The sequence below is a fragment of the Thermobia domestica genome, chromosome 3 (assembly GCF_964235325.1).
Source record: "Thermobia domestica chromosome 3, izTheDome1.hap1.1, whole genome shotgun sequence".
Lineage (NCBI taxonomy): Eukaryota > Metazoa > Arthropoda > Insecta > Zygentoma > Lepismatidae > Thermobia > Thermobia domestica.
The window spans coordinates 73168902-73179185 of NC_137456.1; the positions used below are offsets into that span (position 1 = coordinate 73168902).

At 37.2% G+C, this 10284-nt stretch overlaps 1 long non-coding RNA gene across 1 annotated transcript; it reads left to right on the top strand.

Annotated features, from left to right (window-relative positions):
- Positions 1-3795: 3795 nt before the first annotated feature.
- On the top strand, positions 3796-10031 carry LOC145681456 (uncharacterized). The gene is made up of 3 exons (XR_014130784.1): positions 3796-4149; positions 8426-8552; positions 9873-10031. It is a non-coding gene; the product is annotated as an uncharacterized LOC145681456 (long non-coding RNA).
- The last annotated feature ends 253 nt before the right edge of the window (positions 10032-10284 follow it).

The window sequence follows — 10284 nt, forward strand, 5'->3', positions numbered from 1 at the left end:
TCTTAATCCCCCCCCCCCCCAAGTAAAATCTCAAGCTGCTACCATCGTTCAATTCTACTCACCACGTTTTATCTATGTGATCATATTGAGGAATTACTAAGAATTTTTTTTGTTAAACTTTAGCTAGAAAAATGTGTATTCTCCCCATCTATCAGTTATTCTTAGATCTTTCCCGCATTTCTTCATCTAGTATTTTCTTAAAAGGATTAAAATGAATTTAAAATAAAGCATCTAAATTGTATATTTTTCTATTAATATAGCATATAACGACGCATTATGGTTTGGGGGTCAGAGTCCCCTAGCCACCTGTGGTTGCGAGCCTGTGAAGGTTTATTTGTGTACAAAATTTGGTGGCTATAGGGTGGCTAACAAGATAAGATCTCTGATAGCTCGCAGTGACGTTGCCAGTACTCACGTGTCAAGGCATTTTTCGATGCATATATAGTGACAATTTAATTAATAGTGTAAGACACAATGACCGTGGTTGGTAACATTAGTACCAAAGTAGGGGCTGCATTGTCCTACCGCATGTGGTAAGAAACGTCAGACACCATCTCTTGTTGGCCCTGCTATAGACAGGAAAGCACGTTATTTTATAAATATATACATATATATACAGGGTGAACCTGAAAGATGGTCACATACTTCGGGAGGTGATTCGTAACATATTTTTTAAGAAAAGACAGAAGAATCCTCTTGCATGTTGTCGAATTCCGCATCGTGTAAGAGTGACAGAGATGCCAACTTGGAATCGAAAATCGAATCCTGACAATTAGAACAGAATAGAAAGATATACACAGCGTAAGGCATAATTTTTGCTTTTATACGTACTTTAAGATTCAAAATTTTCGACAAATTAACTTTTAACCATTATTTAGTTTTTTTTATCCGTTTCAAATTATATTATTGATAAGTATATATGCTAATAGGTATGTAACCAAAAATTTTTTTATAGATTCAATCAAGAATATTTTGAACATCAATTCTTCGACAGCTTGAATTATTTTCGTGCTCAGTAAAATACTTAACATTAAGTTCAATAATTCTGTATGTAGAAAATACTAGATATATTTATTATGTAATGAGAAATTCGTTTGTTGTTACATGCTGGAGTTGCGAAACAGAGTTGTTTACTTTGAAGAAAGAACGCAGACCGAAAGTATTTTCGAACCCAAGAGAGAGAGGCGGGAATGGGGAATGGCGGACACTTCATAACAAGAAACTGTCTACTTTTTACCATTTACCTAACATTATTAAGGTCATTAAGTCCATTAACTTAAAGAGGCTCAAATGACTAGGTTATGTTCCTGGAATGAATTGAAGTAGGAATGCTTTCAAAATTTTAACTGGGATCCCAATTAAAAAAAAATCATCAGGAAGACCTACTTTTAGATGAAGGCGTAACCTGCTGTTAGTAAGCTCCGTCATGGGACGCTGGTTGTTTAAACCGGACAAGTAAAGAATATTATGAGACTAGACTTTAATGCTTTAAGGGGGAAACATTGGGAATTAATTCTTATATATAAATAGCAAAAATGCAATAACTGATTAAGAAAGAGCCTTAGTTCTACGAATTTACTACGCGAGATTGATAGAAATATCTCTATACTAGGGTGACCCAAAAGTAGATATACACCCCTGTATTGATAAAGTATAACATTCTAGCTTATAGGTTTATTTGCTTCGACTGTTCCGAGCTTAATATATAAGTAAAAAGACATTAAGAAAAGACAATAAAGAAACTAAGTCTACTTGACGTATAACAATAAGAAATGACATAAAAAGCAATGGGTTGATCAGTAGACTGTAAACCTACTTTTGGGCTACCTTGTATTATTAGGTATTCTAGGACTCCGTAAAGGAAAGCTTTTATATAAGATTTTCAATAGTTTATAACAATAAATTCGAAAACTTTGACATACGAGAACTTTATCTGAACAAAAATCACAAAGTAGAACTAACTCTTTTCAATTAACCAATTAAACATTGCAATCTAGCATCAGCATCAAAAAGAGTTAAATGGACTATTTCCAAAAGCAAGAATGATTCAACGAATAATTTTACAAAGGGTATTCAAAAAGTTTGTACAGTGGTCTCTAATTTTTTTATTTGTTGCAGGAGGAGAGTGAAATTTTTTGTGAACATACTTGGAACATTTAGCTATAAGTTGGTATATAAAAGTATTTTCTTTTATGTACAGGCGAGCCATAATAGATCGTAAAGTAGATGTCAGGTTGCGACAACGGTCGGTGATAGGGTTCCTCTTCAAGACCGGCGATGACTCTGCCACATCGAGTCACAGGAAGTTGCTCCCTGTTTATGGGGAGGACACATTGAATTGTAGCAGTATCCAGCGGTGGTTGCAGAGCTTTAAAGAAGGTGATTTCTCTCTACTGGACAACCCACGATGCGGTAGACCATCGACGGTAGTGAGTGATGTGAATAAGGAGACCATTAATCAAATCGTCCAAGGACAAGCTCCGCAATTAACAAGGACCGTTACGGTTTGTCATTGGACAAGCTGCGACTTGCCATCAAGACCCACAGACCACAGCTTGAGGGTAAGCTCATCAGACTACACCATGACAATGTCAAACCTTATACAGCCCTTGTGACACAGGAGAAAATCACGAAAATGAGTTGGAAAATTGTTCCTCATCCTCCCTACAGTCCGAACTTGGCTCCGTCTGATTTTTTCCTCTTTGGTCGTCTGAAGACCCACATGCGAGGTAAAACATTTGATAGTGAGAAAGGCACTATTTCTTGTGTCATGCGATGATGTAAAAGTCAATCCCCAGAATTTTACCAAAGTGCATTTACATCATGGAAAGAACGTTGGACCAGATGCGTCAGAGCTCCTCCTGCAATAAATAAAAAAAATAGAGACCACTGTGCAAAACTTTTTGAACACCCTTTGTACAATTATTAATTCAAAGAATATTTGCATCCGAATAGAATTCTAATAATGTGTTAATCCAATGAACGTATGGGAAACGATGAGATAATTCTCAATACAAAATTTAACACTCACTTAACATAAAAATTATACCATACTACATTCACCTCTCTTATGGAAATTGTAACGCACTTCTATGTAATTAACACTTTCTATTGCACAAGAAAAAACTTATGAATAACTACACTTCTTGAAACTTATAAACCTTGATTCACTGAAGAACAATATATACTTCAAAAATCGTGTTACAATTATATATTATTTGATCACCAAGATCGTAGAACTTCAAGGCATGTATGTTGCAAATTTTTACACTTTGCTTCGAATGGTTTCACCATACGTAAGTCGCGCATTCGAAGGACGAAATTCAAAATTTTTCCACAGGAGGCGCTATAATAAACCGATGATTCGGGCAAGTTTGCATAACCTCCAAGTTACATATTCTAACGTAAGATCTGACTTTTTTTTTAAGTGATAAGGTTACCACACGCAACAGAAAACAATATTAAAATATATCTTGCAGAAATAGGAATATAAGGTAGAAACTGAACTCAATTTTCTGAAGATAGAAATCAACGGAGAGCTTTTGTGAATGCAGTCTTCGGATTCCATAGGTCATAGAGTTAGTTGGTTATTAATTTCTAAAATAGGAACAGAATAGTATTTTCATTATGGTTTAAAATTCAAGCATGCATTCATTTTTTCGATCGTTCTTACAGTAAATGAGTAATTTATTCTACCATTCATTTTCAGCATCAAGACTTAAACCTACTATGAAGTGTAGAGTTTAAATCACAAATATTTATATCTAGAATGGAACCCTGGTAGCCCATCCCAAGTAGCACAGTCACGTCATAAACACGTCTTTTTTTGGGGTTCGAATTCAAAATGACGTCTTTTGAAAATTTGGAACGTCTTTATCACGTACCAAAATGGTAACAAAAATGACGTGTCAAACATGACCTAAATTGTACGTGTTTATCACGTGCCAGAATGGTACAAAGAATCACGTGTCGGACATCACCAAAAATAGACGTCTTTTTTAGGTGCTAAAAAGCGCGGACGTTCCCCGTACTGTAACTGCAGTTTGAGCAGTGCATGCTGGGAATCGTGAGCCATTTGCGGAATCGTGTTTTGATGGTATTGTTTGTGAATATAAATAATGTGTTTTGTTAAAGTCACCTGTGATAAAGGTCAGCTTTAAGAGAAGTAAGTATAATTCCTATCCTATTCCTATCTAGGTGCATTCTGTGTAAAATTCAGCAGATTGAGTATTCTACGGTTTCTTATTACAGTGTATTAAAATACCGTAGAAAGAACGAGGATACCTACATTAGGTTAACATTTGCAGACGCCTGTATCAAATTAAATATTTTAGGTAGAATACTATATAAAATGTTAATAGTGAAGGTAGTAAAATGATAATGTATGTGTTTTTATTCCCAATAAACCGTATATGGGAGTGAGTATGCATGGGAAAGTATGTCATTCTGTGGTGCAGTTTTATTATACAGATCCGTAGATTGTAAAATATACGAAAAAAATTGGACAAGTCTTTAATTTGCATATTTCATGTCGAGAACAGGACCAACCAACCTCCGCGGGGCTTCTAACCCGTTCCTACTACTACTACTTATACTATGAATCCGTATAATAAAAGCTGCACGCATTGTGGTACTATTTGCCAAGGCGAAAGACTGATAAATACAAGCAAACAACGAGATGACAGTAAGTGTATGCTTTTGGAGGCATTACTGGAACAGACGGTTCTACTAAATTTTAATACATTTCTTACATTTTCAGGTTAGGTTAGAGCATTGTATTTCCTATAGCAGAATATGCACTAAATGAGGAGCTCCATTACTACTTGCACATTGACTTCACGGGGGTTAGTGTAAATATAGAGTAGACGCATGGGGCAAGGTTCTAGAACACAGGTACCGTACCCCTTCCCACTTAATTGTAACAAAGACAGAAAACAACGTGCCGTGCGGGGCTCTAACCCGCCTTCACTCGCTGACGCTCGCTCAACAATACTATGTGTTCTAGAACCTTCCCGACGCGTAGCATATTAAGTACAGTGCATAAAACACGAAATAACTTTTGCTAGGTGCCCACTAAAAAGCACAAATGCATTCTATTGGAATCAGTGCAGAAGCACAGCAAGATGGCCCGAGCTGCAACGAGGGGGTGCGTTCGTAGGGAACAGGCACGTCAGCGACGGGGACTATGCGCGTAAAGAAGGATAATGGAAAAGCACACTTACGCTTACAATGATTTCACTATCACTCAAAATGCGGCTTCACTCGAGCAGACGGTTCTACCAAATATAAAATTTATAGGTAAAATATTATAAGAAACATTTTTCGTGAAGGAATGAGAGTGTGAATATAAGTAATTACTGTCAGTGTACAGCATATTGAAATGAATTTTAAGTGATCAGTGAAAGTATTGCATATGTAAGTGTGGTCTTCCACTATTCTCGTTTAGACGTATATTCCCCGTCGCTGACGCGCCTGCTCCCTACGGACGCATCCCGTCGCTGCCGTTCGGACCCTGTTGCTGTGCTCCTATCCCTGCTTTTTAGTGGGGAGCTGAAATAAATTGGTTCGTGTTTTATTCACTGAAATTGTTACGCTTTACGTTCACGCTGTATTTGTACTGAGGCCTGAAGTCAATCTGCAAGCACTAATGGAGCTTCTGATTTAGTTCATGCTCTGCTAAAAGAAATGCATTGTTCTAACCTGATATGAAACTGTAAGAAATATGTCAAAATTTGGTAGAACCGTCTGCTCGAATAATGCCCAAAATTCATTTCAATTTGCTGTGTACTGACATTAATTACTGACATTCACACTTTTATTCCTTCACAAAAATATGTTTCACATCGTATGTTACCTATGAATTTTCTGTTAGGTAGAACCGACTGCTCGAGTGAACCTCTTTGGGAAATGACCCTCGGCAATTGTTGCAATGCCAATCGTGTATGACTTCAAAGTTAGAAACAACGAGGCCTATGGAAGTTCTAACCCCTTCGCTCACTCAGTTCTGTTTTGTTTAACCTTTTGTAGCACTACTGTCTTAAATCTAGTGAAAAAATCCACAAAATAGATGAATATTTGGTAGACCCGTTTGTTAAAGTAGTGCCCCCATTGTATATGTGCATAATCAGTGGGAGGATATTACCCCAGTTGAGACAAGGTGACCAGAACTTTTACTTTCAGAAACGGGACGCATACGAATCGGCGACGGGGGGTGGGGTGACTTCCACATTGCATTTTGGGACTCAGCAGTGTTTTCAATTTACAAAATACAAAGTAAGAATGATAACACAGCGTTTCTAACTTAAGTATTACCCAACAATACTTTTAACTACTTCAACACTCAGAATTCCCACTCAATTTCCACTTGAACCACAGAACACTCAATTCTCATTTGAATATTCAGAAGTTCTAGGCACGGGTGAACCTTCCCAGTAAGTGTTGGTACGGAAGAGTGTAGAATTAGCATTGGCTATTTATATTTTGAATAATAATTACGGGACACCTGGGTCATGTTTGCTTAAAAACGGGACATTTAGGCTTCCCGTTTGAGAATCTGAAAGAAACGGGACAACGGTTGAAAATAAGGGACTGTCCTGGCCAAAACGGGACGTCTGGTCACCTTGAGTTGAGAGCACACTCAAACTGCAACCATCGCCCTGCTGCACCTACACACCCTCACAAGACACTTGGCTACCGTAACTGTGCTACAGAATTCGGTGTGAAAATCATAATAATGTAACGGGTTTTTGAATGTTCGAATATTTTGTTCATTAATTGAGTAGACAGCTCCCTCGCATTTTAGATTACAGTACTTACTCCAGTGCCAGCATGTGATGATGGATACTTATCAATGTTGCCACTGAAGTTCAAAAAATATATTCCAGCTCAATTAAGTATCCTCTACATGACTATATTATTATGATTTCCACTGCTAATCGTGAAACGATTCAAAGGAAACCAAATGTCTTATTAAGGGACCGTGATTGGGGGCTGGTGCTGGTTCCAGTCAGATGTGTTTAAGAGAGCTCTTGACATAGAGAATATCCTCGTAATGTTTATGCGCACATTAACAACGGAAGTCTCTTTGGGTCAAAAACCTGCTTTCAGGTGGAACACCAATTCCTCATCATTAAAAAGAAATGAAATTAAATATTTAGTTTCACGTCCCAGGAAAGGCACCGAGCCTAAGGAAGATGGTGATAATGAAATGTGAAAAATGGTGGTATGAAGAAAGTGGGCGGAAACGGGAGAGTGTCGAGAAAACTCAGGCACATGGTGTTTGTCCACCACAAAGCCCACTTGGCACGAGCTGGGATCAAACCAGGGACCCCACGCACTAGAAGTGAACGCTCTACCACTGAGGCACTGCAGCCCCATCAGTAAAAAAAAAAAAAAAAATACCTCATTGCTTCGGGGCTTACATATCTGCTGCCACCAAAAGGAAGGTGTGTACACAACAGGGGCGGATCCAGAGGTGACGACTGCCCCTCCCAGAGTAGGATATTTTTTATTTTTTTAAAAAAAATAAAACCTACCCCAGAATTGGAGCTCTTGATTTTTTCAAGCTTGTATTATAAATGTAAGATAAAAACTTTTTTTTTTCACGTTGCAGAATTTAAATGAAGCAATACATAGCAAGAAATTACTTGCCTTGGTGTTTTTGGTCAGAAAATGTCCGCGTTCGAAAACGCAGGTAGTCATTTGTGTTCTTTGTGTTCAAGATGCGATATTTTACGCTCTCACTCCGTTCTCAAAACCGATCCCTGCTTCTTATGGGGCCGCGGTGGCTCAGTAGTAGAGCGTTCACCTCTGGTGCTTGGGGTCCCGGGTTCGATCCCAGCCCCCGCCAAGTGAACTTTGTGGTGGACAAACACCGTGTGCGTGGGTTTTCTCGGGGTTCTCCCGTTCCCTCCCACTTTCTTCATTCCACCATTTCATCCATTACTCATCATCACCGTCTCGTTTAGCCTAATCGGCATAATCGTGGGACGTAAAACTAAAAGATTTTCCGATCCCTGCTTCTTGTTAACAACGGGCAGACAATAATCCATAAAATCTATCTGTCGACAAGTTTCTCAATATTTATTTTGCGTATCTTTCCATTTAAGAAGTGGCCATTCCTGCATCGAGGTTGGGACGATTTCGGACTCTTCTTCACACCTTCCTTTACGCTGAAAATATCCAGAACAGAAAGCATGTGAAATTTATGGCTGATATTTTCCTGCCAACTCATTTTTCTTTCTATAAGTTGTTGTTTTTTTTTTTTTTTTTTTTTTATACAAAATGTAGTAAAAACCCACTTTACTGTTTACATAAAATTAAACTGCTTCATTTCATGTTAAATGTATTTAGTCGTTGTAATAAGCCTAGGTGTAAATACATGTTATTTGCCAAAATAAGCCTTGTATGTACTCCCACTTTCCAGAGCGTGTGGCCAATGCTCCTGCAAATGATGAATTGATCAACAGCAGACCACCTGACCCCTTTCTGCTCGTCGAGCTGCTCTAGAAATATCACTGTGGAGGATGACATACATACCAAAGTTGCGACAGGTGAGTTTTTGACATGTTATTTTATAATACCCATGTAAGAAAATGCCGAGTAAGAAGAAAAGAAAGAAAGTAGTAATATTTTATTAGTACTTAACTAAAATAAAATAATTGTTGAACAAGGCAATACTTTTATATAAATGAAATATTCAATTTAACGTTCCACGATCAGGCACTGAGGCTAAGGGAGTCGGTGATGATGAGAAGTGAATTAAATGCTGGAATGAAGAATGTGGGAAAAAATTGGAGAACTCCAAGAAAAGCCGCTTGAAGTGAGCTGGGATCGAATCATTGGCCCCAAGCACCAGAGGTGAACGCTCTATCACCGAGCGACAGCTGCGCCAATTTTATTTAAATGTAACTGTTTCAGCAACTACCCTTGTCTTCTTCAGACACTCTATTTATTTATTTATTTATTTATTTATTATTTTAGATTTTTAAAGGTTTCCCTGTTTATTAATTTTTATTCCTTCAGCAATTATTTTATTTGACTTGAGTATTTATATATAAGCAAAGCTTTAATATGGAATGTATCACATGTTATAGTGTTCGCGCTTTTTTTTTTTTTGAATGGATAAAAGTACTCCTTCCGAAAATATTTTTCTCAACAGAGGGGTAAAATATAATTTTCACCAAAGAGAAGTTTTATTATTATTATTATTATTAATAATAATAATAATAATAATAATAATAATAATAATAATAATAACTGCCGCAACTTCTAACCCTGCTCAGAACAAATAATGTGACGATTTTCACCCTACTACTTGTGACAGAATTCTGGTTCTAGAAGTCTTATTTTTTAAAAATACTCCAGTAACAAGTGAGGGGGCGTTTGCTCACAACTTTTTTACTTTCGGAATACATAAGTTATACACCATTTTGTTTGTATCAATATCGTACCAATATACTTGATCGTCACTTTTAGCTCACATCCTAAAGTTGGTCTTGGAGTGGCATTTTATATTGTGAGCACATACGTAATGTAGCCTTCTATGAGTGTTTCAGAATTATTTGTCATGTATCTGTATATACAAAGTCTTATATCCCCCAACTTGTTTGATCCTCCTGAACAATCAGAGTTAACAGCTGCAATAAAATCAAAAGTTAAGCTATTACAGAATAACTAAAATTAATGGTAGTTTAATTTCGCTGTTTGGAAGGCCGTTAAAAGTGGGACTTCATGCAAGCGAGTGCAGTAACTAATCGTTTTATTGCGTATTGATTGTAGTTACACATGACGTATTGTAATTATTTTTTAAAATTTTCTCCCCACCTGAAAATTTGCACTATGATTGTTCATGATTTTTTTTTCTGTTTCAGTGTTCCTATCTGTCATCGTTGGGAGGAAAAGGGACCTTTCTCTGATGCTTGGTTTCCAAAGAGCTGGCGATGGAATTTAACTCCCGCGGAAAAAAGAGCAAAGTTCACGTTGTGCAAACTAGCCTTAAAGACACTTATCATTCGTGAGTAAAAATAAAGATCTTCAAATGAGCAAATGCCACAAATCTTCAAAATGTTAGTAGAAAGATATTCACTTCCATCTGCCTTGTTGTTTGAGGATGAAAAGGATTCGGCATGCTTGAAACATGTTGACCTGTTCCTCCTCGCTTTGTTGGAAATCAATGTAAAGGCATCTCTTTCGAAAACTAAAAGATGGAAGAAACTGCTACTGGTATAATAGATGGGATAATAAGTGGGATACTTACCGCAGTCCCCATTTTTAACCTACTTA